The sequence below is a fragment of the Physcomitrium patens genome, chromosome 23 (assembly GCF_059467195.1).
Source record: "Physcomitrium patens ecotype Gransden chromosome 23, ASM5946719v1, whole genome shotgun sequence".
Classification (NCBI taxonomy): Eukaryota; Viridiplantae; Streptophyta; class Bryopsida; order Funariales; family Funariaceae; genus Physcomitrium; species Physcomitrium patens.
The window spans coordinates 14,208,391-14,228,704 of record NC_143432.1 but is presented as its reverse complement, the minus strand read 5'-3'; positions in this window follow the sequence as shown (position 1 = coordinate 14,228,704).

Here is a 20,314-nt window from a genome sequence, read left to right as displayed (position 1 = left end):
GTATGAATATTTCTAAATTTTTTATTCAAGACTTTATGTGGATTGCATGATATTTTGCAAGAAAAACATCACTAGTTTAGCAATTATTAGCTCATCAAATAATTATGGACAAGAGTTTTTCCTTTCTAAGGAAGTTTTTTCTTTCCTTTTTGTATTTTAAACAATTTATTATATAATCAAAATTTTCAGGAACTGCCTCAAAAATCAAGTTGTAGACTTTTGATGCTCCATTGCTTTCATCACAAATTTTGATTGGTTCTATAAAAAATAAATCAAATTGTATACAACATAACTCCAACTATTAACATAAAATAGAATTAAGAGAAAGGTTTTTTTCAATAAAAATGACCATTCAGAAGAAGAAAAAAAATTCAAGCTTATTAAAATGATACTAATTAGCAAAATAGGACTCATGTGTTGAATGAACTAGAGAATCTTCATTGATTTAATGTTACTTGAGTTTTACAATACTTTAGTTTTACATGGCTAATTTAAAGTTTTATATTGTAACTTTTTCTCTTCCATAATTAATTTTTATGACAAATATAGTATAGATATTGTGTATTTACTACTGCTTTATGATCTCCTTTATACATCTTAATTTGCATTACATATTTACTTTAGAATCATATTAGACCAGATGTGTTTAGTTTAGTATGTAGATAGATTCCAATACAATAAAAGTTGTTAAAAATAAATTGTGATTATTAATCAGAAATTCTACCATATTCTTATAATATCCTACAAAGCTTTTGAATGGCATAATAAGTTGAGATTGATAAGTTTATCAAAACTTAAAATAATAGGGTGGCTCAAAGATTGCAATGAAGCCATAATGGGCTCCTCTGCCTTGGTGCAAAGAATATCCATGGATTCATGAAGATGCATGCATTCCAATCTTAGATCAATCTTATATCTAATCCAAAGTAGTACCATAAAGTTCCTATGAAAATTTCCTTCATCATGTGCTTAACAAAAAAAGGAATATATATTTAAGATGGGACATATTAGGATTTTGGGCTTGACTACAAAACATAGTGTCAACAATAGCAAGTAAGTAAATCAATGTTAAGTTATATTAGATATCAACATTGTGATTAAAGTGGGAAACAAGATAGTATTGCCAACAACTTATGCAACAACATTGAAAATGCAACTTGCGCATGCTCTTGTATTGCCAATGGCTTTAGAAGAAAAATATACAACATAACAAGAATTTTAAGATGATAGGATAGAGCTAGAGTTAGCCAATGTAGCAACACAAATGAGAAAGTATGACAACATACAGTCCACCCAAGCATCTTTTGGTGAGTTTTTTTGTAGAAGATTTGTTTTGAAGTTGTAAAGGCTTATTTTTAAATAATAGAATTTTACAGGTTAAATTAAGTGAATTGATGGTCAAGGTTGAAATAAAATTCTATCAAAAAAGAGAAATCATTGCATACATAAGAAGACTTGAAATAAAAATGTGACTTAGGTTACAGATTTTTTCAAGTCAATAGCAAAGCTGAAGTAGTTGTTTAAAAACTTTTGATGAAAATATTTCATATATCTCATTAGACGATGTATATCTTACAACCTTGGATCCTCAAACTCAATATTGCAAAATCCATAGGCATGAAGATGCTAATATGGATTATATTCAAAGTTATTCTAAAAAAAATCTTGAATAGTTTATATGAATTGGCACAAAGTCTAAGCAGAATTCATGAGAAATATCAAAGCAATGCTAATAGTGTAGATCAAAAATATTATATAGCATTAAAAATCAAAGTGCCATTTGATTTAACAATTAGAGCTATTAATCCTATTACAAATTACATAACACTAATTAAATTCGACTACAATAATCTTCCAATAAGCTGTCAATATTACATATCAACAACACATTTTGTGAAAGATTAAAATGCTAGACATAGATTAAGGCAGAATAGATAGAGAAAAAAAATACTTGTACCAATTCCATGTGAAGTACATGTATCTCTCCCTCCTCCATCATGCACATCTATAAAAGTACAACTTCATACTATTGAACAATGGATGCCCTTGCTAAACAACAAAATTATTAGAACTCCAATAGAAGGTCGGACTACAACAATATCCACATACACTACAAACTCATTAACAAATTAAAAATACTCACAATAACTAAACTATATTATAGGAGGTGATATTAATTGGCTCAAACTTCATAAGAGTAACTAGAATCTAGGACATGGTATGAGCTTGGATTGGATACAATAGAAAGCGCAAAGACAGTAAGAAAAAAAAAGAGTCTTCATTGAATATAAGTAAATTCTTGAATGTCAAAAAAATTTGTGAAGTTCAAAATGATTGGAATAAAAGATAAAGTATCATGTTTCTTTTTGATATCTTTTTGACTATACATATTCATTGTTCAATACAAGTAATATATAAGAGGCCAAATTCCATATCTAACTTGATTTAGATTGCAGTAGAATCTCTTAATGGATCTCGAGGTCATCAAATTGAGATATACCAAAAAATTAATCCAATACTTGATATATCAATGATCATTGTAATATTAGGCAATGTCTAAAATTTTGCTAATATTGAATCAAGTTGTCAACCAAAAAATAGTAAGGCCAAGCAGAAGTTATATGGACTAGAAAGAAAATCTTATACCATTGACCAATATAGATCTATAGAATAATTTGATAATGACATAAGAACCTATAAAGAAGGTTGTTAATTTGTACATCTATAAGAATCTAATACAAAAAAAGAAAAATACATGTTCCATCATGATGAGGTCTAACATTGATGTCAATAAAAATAATATATTATATTCAATTTTAGCTTAAATTAATATGGCTGCCTTCACAAATGCAAATCCTATATCAATCCACTTTGCAGTAGAACTTGGTTTAAGAAAAACTTTCAATTGTCAAATATATGTCACAAACATACATATTTACTCTAATCTTTACATATATGATAACATAGAAGTAGATAAAAATAAATTTATTTCATAATATTTTCTAAAAATTCTTCTTAGAAGCTTCATAGATGTTGCTTTGACTTTACATGTATTTGTAGTTGATTGATAGGTTAGAAACTTGGTCAATAAGTTAACCATAAGTTGATAGCTTGTAAAATTAGCTAATTATGTAGTGCTTATTGTGAACCTAAAATCCACCACTGTATAGAATTAGTACTACATAACGAGCTTGAGAGGTAGAATGGAAGAACTTCCAATTGTGAAATTATTAATTTAATTTAAATGCAGGTGTTTGTAGTTCAATTAAAACTAATGCTTTTCAAGCAATGGCTATCAATATTAAATTAAAATATTAAATAAAATTTACTATGCAAAAATGATAAAATAAAATAAAATAAAATATTATTATTAATTCTTTCAAGGACAAGAACTTGATGAAAATAAATAAACAAGTGAGACTTTTTTTAAAGAAAAATGACTAAATAGAAATAATTAAATATGTATATTAAGAAAAAAACTAAAATGGCTATTGCCAAAAGAAAAGAAAATTAGAGACCCTTGAAACTAGACTAAAAGCAAGAAATGAATTAACAAGAGTAAAGAAGGCTTCATTCTTGCCTCTATATATACTATCTACCTAGGAGCTACGTGGTAACATTTTATAGGACCTCCAAAAACGTATTAACTTTATACAACATGTATCTTAACTTGGAAGGCAAGTTTTTTATGTGGGTGCCACATAATTAGCTTGTTTCGTAAGCTACCAACATGTATGGCACGTGGTTAACTTGTTGACCAAATTTCTAATCTATCAATCAAGTATAAACACATGCAAAGTCAAAGCAGCGTCTATGAAGCTTCTCGGAAGCTTTTCTAGAAAATATTATGAAATAAATTTATTTTTATCTACTTCTATGTTATCATATATGTAAAGATTAGAATAAATATGTATGTTTGTGATATATATTTGACAATTGAAAGATTTTCTTAAACCAAGTTCTACTGCAAAGTAGATTGATATAGGATTTGATATTATGAAATTAATCTACTTTTATCTACTTCTATCTATTCATATCACCTAAGTAACAATTATAGTGAACATATGTCCATAATATTATCTCTCCTTCTAAGGGCGAGTTCCACAAGGAGCGGTGATTACATCTCGAGGAAGTCTAAAATGTGGCAAATTATATTTGTCACATACTTTGATCTTTGTCCTCTTTGAAGATGATTGATAAGGCCTCTCAATTATCGATAGTGTTACATACTAGGGCAACAAGATCACCCAATTATTTGATTGCTGTTGAGGCCTTTATAACTTCCTTCAAGTAAAATATTTGGAACACCATCATAAGTTGTTCCTACATCTAGTAAAATCACTAAATATTGGGAGTCCCTTCCAAGGTTTTGATACCAAATGCGTTCTCGTAATATGTGATGATTTGCTTGAGAATGCTTCGGGCATATGGCTGTGGAAGGTAGAATGGAAATTGCAACAACAAAATCCGAACTCTAATAGAATACTAACTAAACTCTTATTAGATCATAACAATGCTAAGTAAGCTTTAATCAAATTCAAAGAAAATTCAAAGGAATTATAAAGCAATAATAAGAAATATTAAAGAAATATAAGAATGATCACAAATATATTTCAAATATATCTCAATTCAATCTTAATTTAATCCTAGTTAAAATCCTTTTCGACTTCATTCAAAATTTAGGCCAAATATTAACTAAATTTTAAATCCTAAACAAACCCTAATAAAATCCTAAATCCTAAACCAAATCCTAACCAAATCCTAAATCAAACCCTAATCAAATCTTAAATCCTAAATCAAATCTTAATCAAATCTTAATCAAATCCTAAATCCAAAACCAAACCCTAATCCTAAATCAAATCCTAATAAAATCCTAATCCTAAATCGTAAATCCTAAACCAAATCGTAACCAAATCTTAAATCCTAAACCAAATCTTAAATCCTAAATCAAATCCTAAATCCTAAACCATATCCTAACCAAATTCTAAATCCTAAATCAAACCCTAATCCTAAATCAAATCCTAATCAAATCTTAAATCCTAAATCAAATCATAATCAAATCCTAATAATATCTATAACAGATTTAAACCTCAATAACTAATGAATGAATCATTGATCTTAACTAAAAATTTGTATACTTCTTAAAAACTTAGTTGAAAAAAAGCCCAAAAAAATTAAAAATGATCGGAATTATCCAATAGACAATAACTTCAAAAACAAGTTGGGATATTTATAGGCTTCTTTTTCCAACCTTGATGCCAATCTCCCAAAGCCAATATTTTTCCTTTTTATCATTCAATTGATCTTAAAATCTTTATATACATAGAAAAATAATTCTACTATCTTCACCCATAAATTTCACTTCAATCCAACCAATATATTGCAAGAAATCTTTAAAACCCTTACTAAACCTAAAATTCTACTTTTTGAGACCTTGACTCACTTAAACCTCAATAACCTTCAATTCAACCGTTAGATCAAGCTAAGATTCACAATACATATTATGCACAACTATGACTATTAATCTACAAAATTTAATTTATAGATCTATTACAAAATTCTTGAAATCACTAAAAACGTCAATCCTATTTTATTTCACAAAATCCAAGTCATCCAAAAACAAACTTGACTTTGTAAAGCTCTTACAAAGTCATTACAACTTCCGATCATCCAAAACCAATGCTACTAAAAATCTTATTTAGTTTGCTATCAAACCCTTTTCTTTAATGTACAAAAGAACCTTGGAGTCGTCGTCGAGACTTACTTTTTGTGCCTTAGGGCCTGATTTCGACCTTGATTCATAACCGGGCCTCTCTGGGTATCAATATTTAATTTTTCTAAATAAATTTTGCTAGAATTTACTCTTAACTTCTTTATAAAGTTACCTATATCATTTATTTTTCCAATATACTTTGTTTTGTCTTATTTATGGTCCTACAAAATAAGTAGAAGTCACCTTTCTAAAAAGGCAGCATTGGTTTCTTTTAGTTTTAGTACCCTTTTGAATATTAACTATATATCTAAGATAATTTATTCTAATAATTTGAACTAAGATCTCCTACATTATAATAATTTCTACATTCTTTCACCTATTAGTCATGTTACATCATGACAACATTATATCTTGCCATCTATTCGAGAAAAAACATGTCGTTCTTGATGATCTCTATCTTGATTGCATTGTCTTCAAGGTTGTAACAATTGTAATGTCTTGACTCATAGGTCAGCAATCAAAGGCTCTTGAGTCAAATATACTAGTTGTTGGTTTTCCATCTCTTTAACGTCACAACTATAAAGAAGCTACAAACAAGGATTGAAAGTAAAATGTTATCTTGCTTAGATCTTGTTTCTTTTATAAGGAAGGTTTTCATGAAGATTTTGATGGATGTCATTGATGAAAAGCCTCCACTGTATTTTTTGTATTTGTAAGATTCTTTACTGGCTGCCATGTGCATTCATTAATATTATATCCATGCTATTGGCCAAGATATTCTAATTTATTTTGGCACCGCCTTGAATCTATGACTTCTTCTACTTTGAACTCTTTATTATTGTCTACTTTTATAGGAAGAGGTGGAGCTTGTTTTCTTCTTGGTATGTCTACTATCTTGTATAAGTTTAAGAAGAGACACGTGGAATATTGGATCGATTTTTATTGACTCCAGTAGGTATAAATGATAAGCAACTGGATTGATTTGTGCAGAAATAGAAAATGGTCTTAGCCTTCAATAGTCCAATCTGTCACAAGGACGAGTAGTCTTCATATTGTAACAAAGTAACCATACCTTGTCATCTATGAAGAATGGTGGTTGTTCCTTTTGATAGACATCCACATTGATCTTTTGTTATTCTTAAGCTTCTTTTAACTCTGCTTTCATTATTACATATAGCTCTGACAAACGATTTGCCAAATCTTCTGTCATAAGATTATCAGCTTCTAAAAAGTCAAAAGTATCAAGTCTTGGATAATAACCATAATTAACAAAGAAAGATGTTTGTTTTGTAGAAGAATGTATTATGTTAATATAAACAAACTCTGTCAATGGTAAACGAGTTGTCCAATCATCTTGTTCATAGTTGATGGTACATCTTAAATACTACTCCAAAACTTGATTAAAATGCTTCGTTTGTCTATTATTTTGAGAATGGAATGTCGAAGATAGTTTTATATTCACTTTTAAAATCTTGAAAAGAGTCCGCCAAAATCTTGATACAAACTCAATTCTCCTATTCGATATAATATCCTTAGATAATCCATCATAGAGATAGATATTGTCGAGAAAGAGCTTAGCTATTTCTTCACATGTGATAGATTTTGTACATGGTACAAAATGTGCCATCTTGGTAAAACAATTTACTATCACAAATATATAGGCATAAGAACTTGAGATTAGAAGATCCATGATGAAATCCATAGAAACAAAAGACCGAGTTGTTCTGGAATAGATATTGGCTAAAGAAGTTCGTAAGGTTGATGACAAGGAGTTTTTGATCTTAAGCAAATATCACAAGATTATACAAAATCTTTCACTGCCTTCCACATTTGGAGTCGCCAAAAATCCTTAGATATTAGTTCCAAAGTTTTATTGTATCCAAAATATCTTGCTACTGGAAAGTCATGACGAGCTTCAAGAACACGTAATCGAGCTTCACCTTGTGGAACATATAGGTGTCCCTCAAAGTATAGTAGATTGTTCTTGAATTCAAACTTAGAAGTATCATGAGACTTTGAAGGGATTTCCTTACTATTACAAATAAGAGGATCAAAAGACATACTTGACTGAACTTTCTTAATGAAAGTTGAATCAACAATTAGTATTGATTTCATAGCTCGAAGATGAAGATGTTTTGGCTTCAAGAGAAATATCCGTTACTGATCAAAAGCAGCATTTCTTTTCTTTGGTGCAAGGTAAGATCGTCTAGAGAGTGCATCTGAAAAATCATGTTGTTTTCTCGATCGATAAGTGATCATGAATTTGAATCTTGACAAAGACATACTCTAACGGATTAAGCGACAATTCAAAACACATGTTGACATAAAATATTCAAGGTTCTTATGATCTGTATACACGATGACTGCACTAGGAGCACTTCTAGATAATGGTGCTATTCTTGAAATAAATCCATGATTGCAAGAAGTTTTTTGTTATGGATCTCGTAGTTGACCTTGGCTGCTAATAATTTTCTGAAATAAAAAGCTATTTGATGAAGTTTATCATTTGTTCCCATTTGTGACAATACGACACCCAAAGTAAAGTTTGATATGTCTATTTTCATAAAAAAATGGCTTAAAAAAATCAATGTCACACAAGATTAGTGTAGAAACAAAGGCTATCTACAAAGCTTCAAATGCTACTTCCACTTTTTGATTCCATTGAAGTTTGTCTATATAAGCCAAATGTATAATTGAAGCTTCAACTTGAGAGAAGTCTTTGATGAAGATTCAATAGTAGTTGGCAAATTCCAAGAAGCATTAAAAATCTATTACCATTTTTATGATCTTACAATCCATAATAGCTTAAACTTTCTTAAGATCCATCATAAGTATATCATTTGAAATGATGTATCTTAAGAAGTCAACTTGAGTAGTGTGAAATACACACTTTTTATATCTTGGCATAGAATCCCGCATCTCTTAGTTTTTGTAAGACATGACGAACCTGAAGTTCATGTTCTTCTATGTTCTTAGAATAGATTAAAATATCATCCAAGTAACAGACAACAAAATCATCTAAAAACTCCCAAAAGACATCATTTATTAGATGTTAGAATGCTACTGGTGCATTTGTAAGTCCACAAGGCATGACGTTGTATTCAAAATGTCCATACCTTGTTCGAAACGCAGTCTTCCATTCATCTCCTTCTTCGATGCGTATCAAATTGTATACTCCCCATAGATCTATTTCAATATAGATCTTAGCTTGATTCAACTGATCAAGAACTCCATATATCAAAGGTAGCGGGTACCTATTTTTGATAGTGATTTAGTTGAATCCACGATAATCAACACTCATCCGCAATGATTCATCTTTTTTCTTCACAAATAAAATTAGAGCTCCTACTGGCATATGAAGTTCTTGGCCAAATTCTCTTCAATATACTCCTTGAATTCAGCCAACTCATTTTGAAATAAATTATAGATTGGTCCAAATGGCAGTGGTGCTCCTTCTTGAATGTCAATTGAGCAGTCATAGGAACGATGTTCTGGAAGAGTATCCACATTCTTTTTCTTAAATACATCTTGAAAATCTTGATATTGGCTTGGAATGCCACTTCAAGTCTTTTCACTAATAGAAACAAGTGTGGCATAAATAACACAAGGTAATCTTTCTTTTGCGGCATGCAAAAAAGCACTTGCACCTATAAATATAGGTTTAATTATACTAGACTTATGACTTTCTATTTGATTAACTATACTCTTAGTTATACTTTTAGAAAATTCAAGACTACGAGAAGTGCAATCTATTTTAGGATTACATTTTTTTAGCCATAATAAATCTAAAATGACTGGATTAGAGAGAGATCTAATGATATTAAATATTACAAAGCTACTATGTCCATTAGTTGTTAATTCTATAGGAAGAATTTCATGAATAACAACTACTGAAGACAATAGACGACCATCTATGACTTCTTTATGAACAAGTTTAGTTTTCTTCACTAAAAGTATGCTATGTCTTTAAGCAAATTCATCATCTAAGAAACATACTGAGGCTCGTGAATCTAGCAAGGTAGAGGCATTGTCATGTTCAGGTTGTAAAATAACATTTATCGTAAAACAAGGAGAGGGTTTTGAGGAGAGAATAAGACCTTCACTTGGTATTGTACAAGGTTCTAGCCGCACGGTCCCTATTGTAGCTGAACAGACTTGTTTTCTGACATACTATCTTCTTTGATAGCTGTATTTCTTATTTTATGATTGCATCTCTTCTTTAGGTGATGTTGAGTAGTGTGCTTAGGTTCTCTATAATATAAGCATATTCTTTCTTGATGATGACGTCTTTTCTTGCTCAGTAAGATATTTGAAACGTACTCCATTAATTTGTATATCCTCTACTTTTAAATGTATGTGTTAAAAAGATGTTGGTATTGCCATTGAATTATAATAATGTTGAGGTCCACTTGTACAGTTTTCAGATCGAAATTCAAAAAAGTGATTGTCGCACTTCATAGCAAAGTCAATTGTTTGACTCAATGTTTGAAGATCAGGTAAGTTGAGCATTAATTTTTTTACCTCATATTGTAATCCGTAGAAAAATTGGCTAATAAGTGCAGTATCATTCTACTTGATATCAATTGCAAGTTGTCAAAATTATGAAGCATATAATGTTACTGATCGATTGCCTTGTCGCAAAGTATGGATCTTGTTGTTTGCAACACAAATTTCATCATGTTTTTCATACATGGATCAAAATTCCACCAAAAAAGCCTTTAGATTATCTAATATTAAATCTCATCATTCAAGAAAAGATGAAAAATAGGATAATGTTGAACTTGAAAGAAGCGTATTAATGAATCTCACTTGCAATTCTGGAGTTGGATAGCTTTGGGATTGAAGTTTAATCAAAAGTTATACTTGATTGATAAATCTTCTAAACTTTGATTTGGTACCATCAAACTTCTTGGGTAGGATAATTCTTGGTTCTCTAATACTGGAAGTGTGTTCCATCATAAGAAAAGGGACATGATTTAGTGGAGATGTTGAAGTAGCTCCAATCATTTCTATATCTTCACTTCCTGCACATCTTGTTGCTCTTTGTAATGATAAATTGAATTGATGCATCGCAAGCATTAACTCCCTCAATTGCTCTTGCATTTGTACCATTGCACTCTTCATTTCAATAAGTTCTGCCATGATAACACTTAGAAAAGAGAAGATGTCTAATATCACTCAAGACAAATAAAAGAGAGGGATTGAGAACAAAAAAAATACTAAGAACAATATCAGTGTCGAAAAAGGTAATCCGCAACTTCTAATATGCTTATGTTTTATAAAGAGAAAGGAGTAATCCACTCTTAATGAAGATTAGACAAAGCTCTGATATTGTAGGTGCACTCTTGTCAATCCATCAAGAACAAGAACTTGATAAAAATAAATAAACAAGTGAGACTTTTTTCAAAGAAAGATGAAAAAATAGAAAAAAATTAAATATATATATTATAAAAGAAACTAAAATGGCTATTGCCAAAAGACAAGAAAACTAGAGACCCTTGAAACTAGACTAGAAGTAAGAAAGAAATTGACAAGAGTAAAGAAGGCTTCACTCTTGCCTCTACATATACTATCTACCTAAGAGCTACGTTGTCGTATTGTAATACGACTATATGGTGAAAGATGATAATATGGATCTTATTATAGAAGAGCCAAGTTAAAAGAAAAGGTAGAAAAATATGGATAAAAGATAGGAATGTAGTAAAACTTTTAGTAGTAATGCTGCTTTTTTAGAAAAAATAGCTTCTACTTACTTTGTAGGGCCAAAAATAAGGCAAAATAAGGTAGATTGGACAACTAAATGATATAGACATCTTTAGGAGAAAGTTATGAGTAAATTTTGGTAAAAATTATTTAAAAAAACTAGATGTTGATACCCAAAGAGGGTCGGTTATGAACCAGGGTCGAAATCAAACCCAGATGCACAAAACTGAGTCTCGATGACGACTCCGGGACTCTTTGACAGATCAAAGAATGGGATTTGATAGAAGATTAAATAAAAATTCTATGGGCATTGATTTTGGATGATTTGAAGTTGTTATGACTTTGTAAGAGCTTTGCAAAGTCAAGGTTTGTTTCAGATGACTTGGATTTTATGAAATAAAACAGGGTTTACATTTTGGATGATTTCTAGAGTTAAGTAATAGATCTATGGGTGAAATTTTTCAGTTTATGGTTATAGTTGTATTTAATATGTATTGTAAATTTGAGCTTAATCTAATGGTTTAATTGAAGGATATTGAGGTTTAAGCACGTCAAAGTCTCAGAAAGTAGAATTTTAGGTTTAGAGGGGGTTTTTAAGATTTCTTGCAATCTTCTAGTTGGATTGGAGTGAAACTTATGTGAGAGGATATTAGACTTGTTTTTCTATTTGTATGAGAATTTTGAGATCAATCGAACGGTGCAAAGGAGAGATATTGGCTCTAGAAAATTAGCATCAAGATTGAAGAAGGAGGCCGGCCAAGACCTCAGCTCATTTTTGAGGTTATCGTCAATTTTGTAATACCGATCCTTTTCAAATTTTTTGTGCTTGTTTTTAACTTAATTTTTAAGAAGTTTGCAAAAATTTAATTTAAGATCAACGGTTAATTCATTAGTTATTGAGGTTTAAATCTGTTGTAGGAATTACTAAGATTTAGATTAGGATTTGATTAGGGTTTGGTTTAGGATTTAGGATTTAAGGTTTGAATTAGGGTTCGATTTAGGATTTAGGATTTGTATAGGAATTGATTTAGGCTTTAAGATTTAGATTAAGATTTGATTTAGGATTAAGATTTAGTTTAGGATTTGGTTAGGATTTTATTTATGATTTAGGATTTAGTTAGGATTTGATTTAGGATTTAGGATTTAGTTAGGGTTTGATTTAGGGTTTAAGGTTTGTATTAGAATTTGGTTTAAGATTTGTTTAGGGTTTGATTTAGGGTTTGGTTTAGGATTTGGTTAGGATTTTATTTAGGTTTTGGATTAGGATTTTGTTTAGGGTTTAGGATTTGGATTAGGATTTGGTTTAGGATTTGTTTAGGATTTGGTTAGGATTTGGTTTAAGGTTTATTTAGGAACATTCTCAAGCAAGACTTCACGTATTACGACAACGTGGCAACATTCTATAGGACCTCCAAAAATGTATTGACTTTGTATAACATGTATCTTAACTTGAAAGGCAAGTTTTCTATATGGGTGCTACATAGTTAGCTTGTTCCGCAAGCTATCAACATGTCTGGTACATGGTTAACTTATTGATCAAGTTACTAACCTATCAAGCGAGTATAAATACATGTAAAGTCAAAACAGCGTCTATGAAGCTTCTTGGAAGCTTTTCTAGAAGATATTATGAAATTAATCTATTTTTACTTACTTCTACCTATTCATACCTAAATAAAAAATTACAGTAAATATATGTCCGTGATAAATTCACAATAAGAATAAAAAATTCAGTTTAACTTAAAATTAAAAGTTAAAATTTAAATTTAAAAAGTTAAAGTTAAAAATTAAAGTAAAAATATTAAAGATTAAAAATTAAAACTTAAATTTTATTAATATCAAGTCAAAATTTAGAGATTATGAGTCACTCTAAAGATAAAAGTAATATTAAAATAAGAGAGGTAAAAGCGAAGGTACCTTAACAAAGTTCCAGGATTGAAGGCATTGATCTTCTTCTACTCCAAAATTTGCCAAAAGTTGTAATAAGCTCAAAATTTAATGGTTCTTAGTTTTTTGTAAGGTTAACTTAAAGACGCTTTTTTTCTAATAAATCTTATTGCAATCTAGTGACTTTGCTATGAGAATTGCTCCTGTGAAGTTGAGTGATCTAAGTTGCTTGGACAACCCCTCCTCTTCACTTAGAAATTCGCTAAAAATCCAAATTTTCTTTAAATCTAAAAAAATTTATGTCATTCAAAGATTAGCTTACAAAGCTCAATGCTTCCAAAATTTCAATTGAATCTTATTATAAGGCACTGAGAAATACCTTTCCAAACTCGATTAATCCGAACTGCAAAGGCAGTCAACTCCCTCACACTCAAAATTTCACCAAAAATTCAATTCAACTCCAAATTAAGCAAAAATTATCTTAGTTGAAAGAAAACAACAAAAACTACAATCAGTAGAAGTTTGAAATTGAAATTAAAAGAACTGAGTGATTGAGTGAGGGAAATCTGAGACTCTTGAAACCCTTGGAATACTTGGGAGGCCAAGGGAGCTATCTACCACAATGAAGTATGTTTTAAAATCCAATGACTATCATTCACAACTCAAAATCTATGCACATCCATCCACAAATTTCATAATGAGATTTAAAGTTCTAAATAAAATTAAGATTAGGGCTTTTGGCCAAATTTTGGCATGGCTTTGCCCTTTACCAAAAGAAGAGAGAGAGAAGGCTTGGAAAACCAAGCCTCTCTTATATAATTGAATTGAGGCTCGTAGAAGGGTGGCTGCATCTCCACCCTTGATTTCTAAGATTCCTAATTTAGATCTACGGCCTTTATTCACCCAAAAGCTAATTTCGTTATCAATATTGATGGCTATTGTAAGTGATCAAAAAAGTAATTTTCGGTAAATATGACCACCATTGTGTTCAAAACATCTTTTTATGCTAAGATTGACTACTCACATGCCTCTAAAAATGTTTATTTGTAATTTTTATGAAATGTTTTACCTCTAGATATTTTAGCAATTATTGTAAAATCTTTCAAAAATGAAAATTTTAGTGCTCCACTTGTATGTTGGAGGAGAAGGTGCTGATCTTGTTTTTTTCATTCCATGAGGTGAATCTAATGCTACCATTGCATTTGAAAGCCTCCATTAATTGAAAAAATTACTTTAATGCTTGGATTTATTAAATTTAAAGAAAAAGCTTCAAAACTGTTATTAGTAAACTTTAGTAAATCTTTTAGAAAGTTTTAATTCTAATTCCCTCTAAATCATATGAGATGATTGTAGGTGAATTCATAGGCTCACAATCAACCCTTATGGTAGTAACTAATAACCTCTAAATTATTAAAATTAACCAAATTACTATACTAATTTTCTAATCCTTATTATTTTTATCTTAATTAACTTAACTCAAGGAATCAAGATAGGAGTTATATCATCAAAGGTTAAAATCCTAAAAATTTAATAAAACTTAATTTTACTTATATAAATCCTAATCTACATGTTTAATTATCATAAATAAGAAAAAAATTAAAAAATAAAATTTTGGAGCATAAATGACAATTCACTCTTATATTAAAAACTTGCCATGCAAGTTAAGATATGTGTCTTACAAAATCAACATGTTTTAGAGGTCTTGTAAGACATTACCATATAGTTCTTAATTAAGAGTATATATAGAGGCAAGAGTGAAGCCTTCTTCTCTCTTGCCAATACCTTTCTAGTCCTTAGTCTTGTTTTAAGTCTTTCTAATCTTTAATATCTTTGTTTCTTATCTTTAGCAATAGCCATTCTAATATTATATAATTTTTCAATGATTTTTTAGTCTTTTTAAATAATACAAGATTATATTGAGTTTTTCTTTCTTTAAGATTCATATCCTTGATAATTTAATAAGAGTACTAACTTATGATTTTTTTCTTCTTTGAAACGTGAATGAATTATTTCAATTCTATTGTTTCATTTTAAAGGTTGTAGATTATCCACCTTTAAAAAAAATAATCTTATTTTTTAATACTGATTTTTCCATGAAGAGAGCAAATTATTTCTCTATGTAGAAATTTACATTTAATATTAGAAGTTGTAGATTACTTTCCTCTAATTTGACTTGTAGATTTATTAAATTATTTGAAATGGAAGAAAAACTTATGGATGCTATACTTAGTGGAAGTGAAAATAGATTTGTAGTTCTTACAGACCTTCGCAAACTTATCAACACTCTTAAGATAGAAATTTCATACATCACTAGCGTTAACTAGAGAAACACTAATCTTATACCAATAGAAGAAGTTTAGAGTCTGTGTTAAAAATTTGTAGAATTAAAGAAAAAAAGTATGTCATGTTTATATCCAAATCCAAGAAATTTTGCTTCTACAAGTACAATCAAGCCAAGAATTAGTGTATTTAAGAAGTTTGATGGAATAAGATCAAAATTTTGAATATTTTTGTAATAAGTCAAGCTCTATTTAAGGTTACATCTTTTCCAATGTTTTCATGGATTTACTCAAGTTGATTTTATAGGCATACTTTTTATTTAGAAGTGCTATCTTTTGGTTTGTACCTTTGATGGAAATGGATTCACAACTCTTTTATGATTTGAATTTATTCTTAGAAGTATTTATGGCAATATTTGGAGAAAGTAATTAAGAAAAAATAGCAAAGATTAAGCTCTTATCTTTACAAAAAGAATGACAATCAACCACCATATATGTTGTTGAATTCCAAAACTTTGCTTGCCACATGGATTGGAATAACAAAGCCTTTATCAATCAATTTTGATATGGATTGAAGAACAACATCAAAGATATGTTCTTGATAATTTTGAAACAAAAACTTTAAATAATTTATTGCTCAAGAAATTATATATAACAATCAATTATTTGAAAAGCATCAATATCAAAGATTTGGTTAAAAAAAAATAAATCAAGTAATGAAGGTAGTTTTCAAGTTTTTAAAACTTATTCATTAGAGCTAAAACCAATGCAAATTGATATGGTATATTTTAAACCTCTTATTGAGCAACAAAAGAATCATTGCTAGTAAGAAGGTTTATATCTATATTATAGAAAATCCAAGTACACTGCTTAATATTGTCTAAAGAAGTAATGCAATCACAAAATGAGAAGAATGGTTGCTAAAGAGTCTAATGTATCAAAAAACCAATTTTTCTAGCTACAATAAAGACTGCGGCTAAAATCTTATCCAACTCCTAGTAAAGGTCTTATTTTTTTTTCAAATCCCTCATCTTATTTTATAATAGAAGTCTATTTAGGACCAAAAAATTAGAAAGTCTTAGCCTTATTGGATTCAAGATCCTCAACTTATTTTTATAGACAAAGACTTTGTCAAAAAATAAGATATTTCCTTAGTTAAGAAAATCAAACTTGTGCATGTAGAAGTAATAAATAGTCGTTTATTGTCTTTTGGAGATATTACATAAGAAACTATTTCTATAGAAGTAATAACTAGTGGTCATAACAGTTTAGTAATATTTAATGTGATAAAATATCCTTCTTATCTAATTATTGTAGGATTATCATGATAAGAAAGATATAACCTTCAAATAGGTTGAATTTTTTGTAATCTTAATTTTTTCCATAGTTTATCTCAAGATTCTATTAGACAAGTAGAAATCTATAAAATCAATATATCTAAATCATTATTGATAGGTGTAAGAACTTTCATATAAGGTACAAAAAAAGATTCAACTTTTGTTATTATGCCACACTTATTATTACTAGAAAAAAATATTTCAAGTGGCATTTCAAGCTAATACCATGATTATGAAGATATCTTAGAAAAAAAGAATGAAGATATTCTTTCAAAGTATTTTTTTTTATGATTGTTCCATCAATCTTTAAGAAAGAGTTCAACTACCACTTGGACCAATCTATAGCCTATCACAAAATAAGTTGATTATACTTAAGAAATACATTGATGAAGATTTTGCTAAGAACTTCATATATTATTTTAAATCTCTAGTTGTATCCCCTATCTTATTTGTGAAGAAAAAAGATAGATCTTTGTGGATGTGTGTATACTATCAAGGATTCAATATGATCACTCTGAAGAATAAGTATCCTCTACTTTTGATTTCAAGACTTTTTGATCAACTAAAACAAACAAAGATTTGTATAAAAATATATCTAAAAAAAGCATATAATTTGATATACATTAAAAAAAGAGACAAATAAAAAATTACATTTTAAACTAGGTTCAGGCATTTTAAATATAATATCATGCCTTTTAGACTCATAAATGCACTAGCTACTTTTCAACATCTAATAAATGTTATTTTTTATGAATTTTTTGATGATTTTTTTTATTTTTTATTTAAACAATATCTTGATCTATTCTAAGAACATAGAAGAGCATAAAATTCATATTTATTTTGTATTACAAAAACTTAGAGATGTGGGATTATATGCCAAGATAGAAAAGTATGTATTTTATACTATTTAAGTTGACTTCTTAGAATAAATCATTTCAAATGATGGTCTTATGATAGATCTTAAGAAGTTCTAAACTATCATAGATTAGGAGATTCTAAAAATAGTCAAATATATGTAATATTTTTTAAAAATTATAAAATTATTATTGGATCTTTATTAAAATCTTTTCTCAAGTTGTTGCTCTTCTTACATATCTGACATGTAAAAGCAAACTTAAGTAGAATAAAGAAGTTGAAGCATCTTTTGAAGCCATTAAGATGGCATTTATTTTTGTACCAATCTAATATTACATTGACTTTTAAAAGTTATTTTTCATGGAAACAAATAAATCATATTTTGCTCTAGGTACAATTTTGTCACAAATGAGAGTGGACAAAAAGCTCCACTTGGTAGCTTTTTATTTTAATAAATTTTAGCAATTGAGAATAATTATGAAATTTATAACAAAGAACTTCTTATAATTATGGATTCATTTTAAGAATTATATCATTATCTAGAAGGCACCTCAAGTCTAATCATCATATATAGAAATTATAAGAACCTTGAATATTTTATATCAATATATATATTTTGAATTGTTCCCAACTCCATTGAATCATGTCATTATCAACATTTGATTTCAAGATTATTTATTGATCCAAAAAATAATAAGGTTTGTTAAATACTCTTTCTAAATATTTTTATCTTACACCAAAAGAAGAAGATGCAACTTTTCATTAATAAAGAATAGTTCTCTTGAAGCCAAAGCATAATCATCTACAAGTAATAAAATCAATATTGATATTGATTCAATATTTTTCAAGCAAATTCAATCAAATATGTCTTGTAATCCTCTTCTTTATAATTTTAAGAATGGTTCTTTCAAATCTTATGATATTTTTAAGTTCAAATTTTAAAATAATCTATTCTATTTTTAAAAAATAATTATATATTCTAGAAGTTGAAGTATGATTACTTTTTTTTAAGTTTTTCATGATTTTTTAGCAATTGAATATTTTAGATATAATAATATTTTGGATCTAATATTTAAAAAAATTTAATGGTATTAAATATAGTAGTTAAAGATTTTATACAATCATGTGATATTTATTCAAGTTCAAAAATTCCTTGACATCTATCTTATGGACTTTTTTAGCCATTACTTATATTGAAACAATCATAGTTTTTTGCTTCTATAGATTTTATAATAGATTTTTTAATCTCAAATTTGTTTGATTTTAAATTTGTGATAATAGATTGTTTTAAAAAAAATAGATATTTTGTATCATGTATAAAATGTATTATAGGTGAAGAAATGGCTAAGTATTTTTTTAACAACATCTATCGCTATTATAGATTGCTAAAAGATATTATATTAAATAAGAAAACTTTATTCATATCAAGATTCTAAAAAATACTTTTCAAGTTTTTAAATATAGATATAAAGCTTTCTATGCCTTTTTATCCTCAAATTGATGGACAAATAGAATAAGCGAGGTTTTAGAATTTAGCAACATATATAAACACAAATACAAAGAAATGGAGAACCAACAAATAGTAGATGCAATTCAAGAGCTATCACTTATTGACTTCTTAGAAGAGACATTATAATTGTTACAATCTTCAAGATAATATAATCAAGATGAAGATCTTCAAGAATAACATGTCCTTCCTCAAATAGATGGTGAAATAGAATATGTTTGATATCACGACCTTAGAAGAGACTTTCAATATTTGATAATTTTATTAGAGATAGAAATGACTCGTGATGGTATTCAAAATATTTTATTTTAAAAAAATTATAAATGCCTCAACAATGATCAAATAAGAAGGTAATCTTTCTATCTTAGTATAAGACACTATTGATGGTTGAAAGGACCTATCAACTATCTTCAAAGAAAATAAAGATTAGAGTATGAGGCAAATATAATTTGTTGCATTTTAAATTTCTTCAACATATGGTGACTACTCTTTACAGAACTTATTCTTAAAAAAGTAGTAATATCATGGACATACATACTTATTCTAATATTTATCTATATTATTAAGTAGAAGTAAATAAAAATAGATTTATTTTATAATATATTTTAGAAAAGCTTCATAGATATTGCTTTGACTTTATATGTATTTGTAGTTGATTGATAGATTAAAAACTTGGTCAATAAATTTATCTTATATTAATAGCTTACAACACAATTTAATTATGTGGCATCTATATAAAAAACTTATCTTGTAAGTTAAGATATGTGACTTACAAAGTCAACATGTTTTGGAGGTCCTATAGGACATCACCTCGTAGCTCTAAGTTAAGAGTATATATGGAAGTAAGAGTGAAGCCTTCTTTACTATTATCAATAACTTTTTAGTCTTTAGTTTTATATCAAGACTTTTTAATCTTCTTATCTTTAGTAATAGCCATTCTAATTTAATATCGTATTATGTTTGAGTGACTTTTTAGTCTTTTTGGGTGACGCAAGAATGTATTGAGATTTTCCTTCTTCAAAATTCATATCTTTGA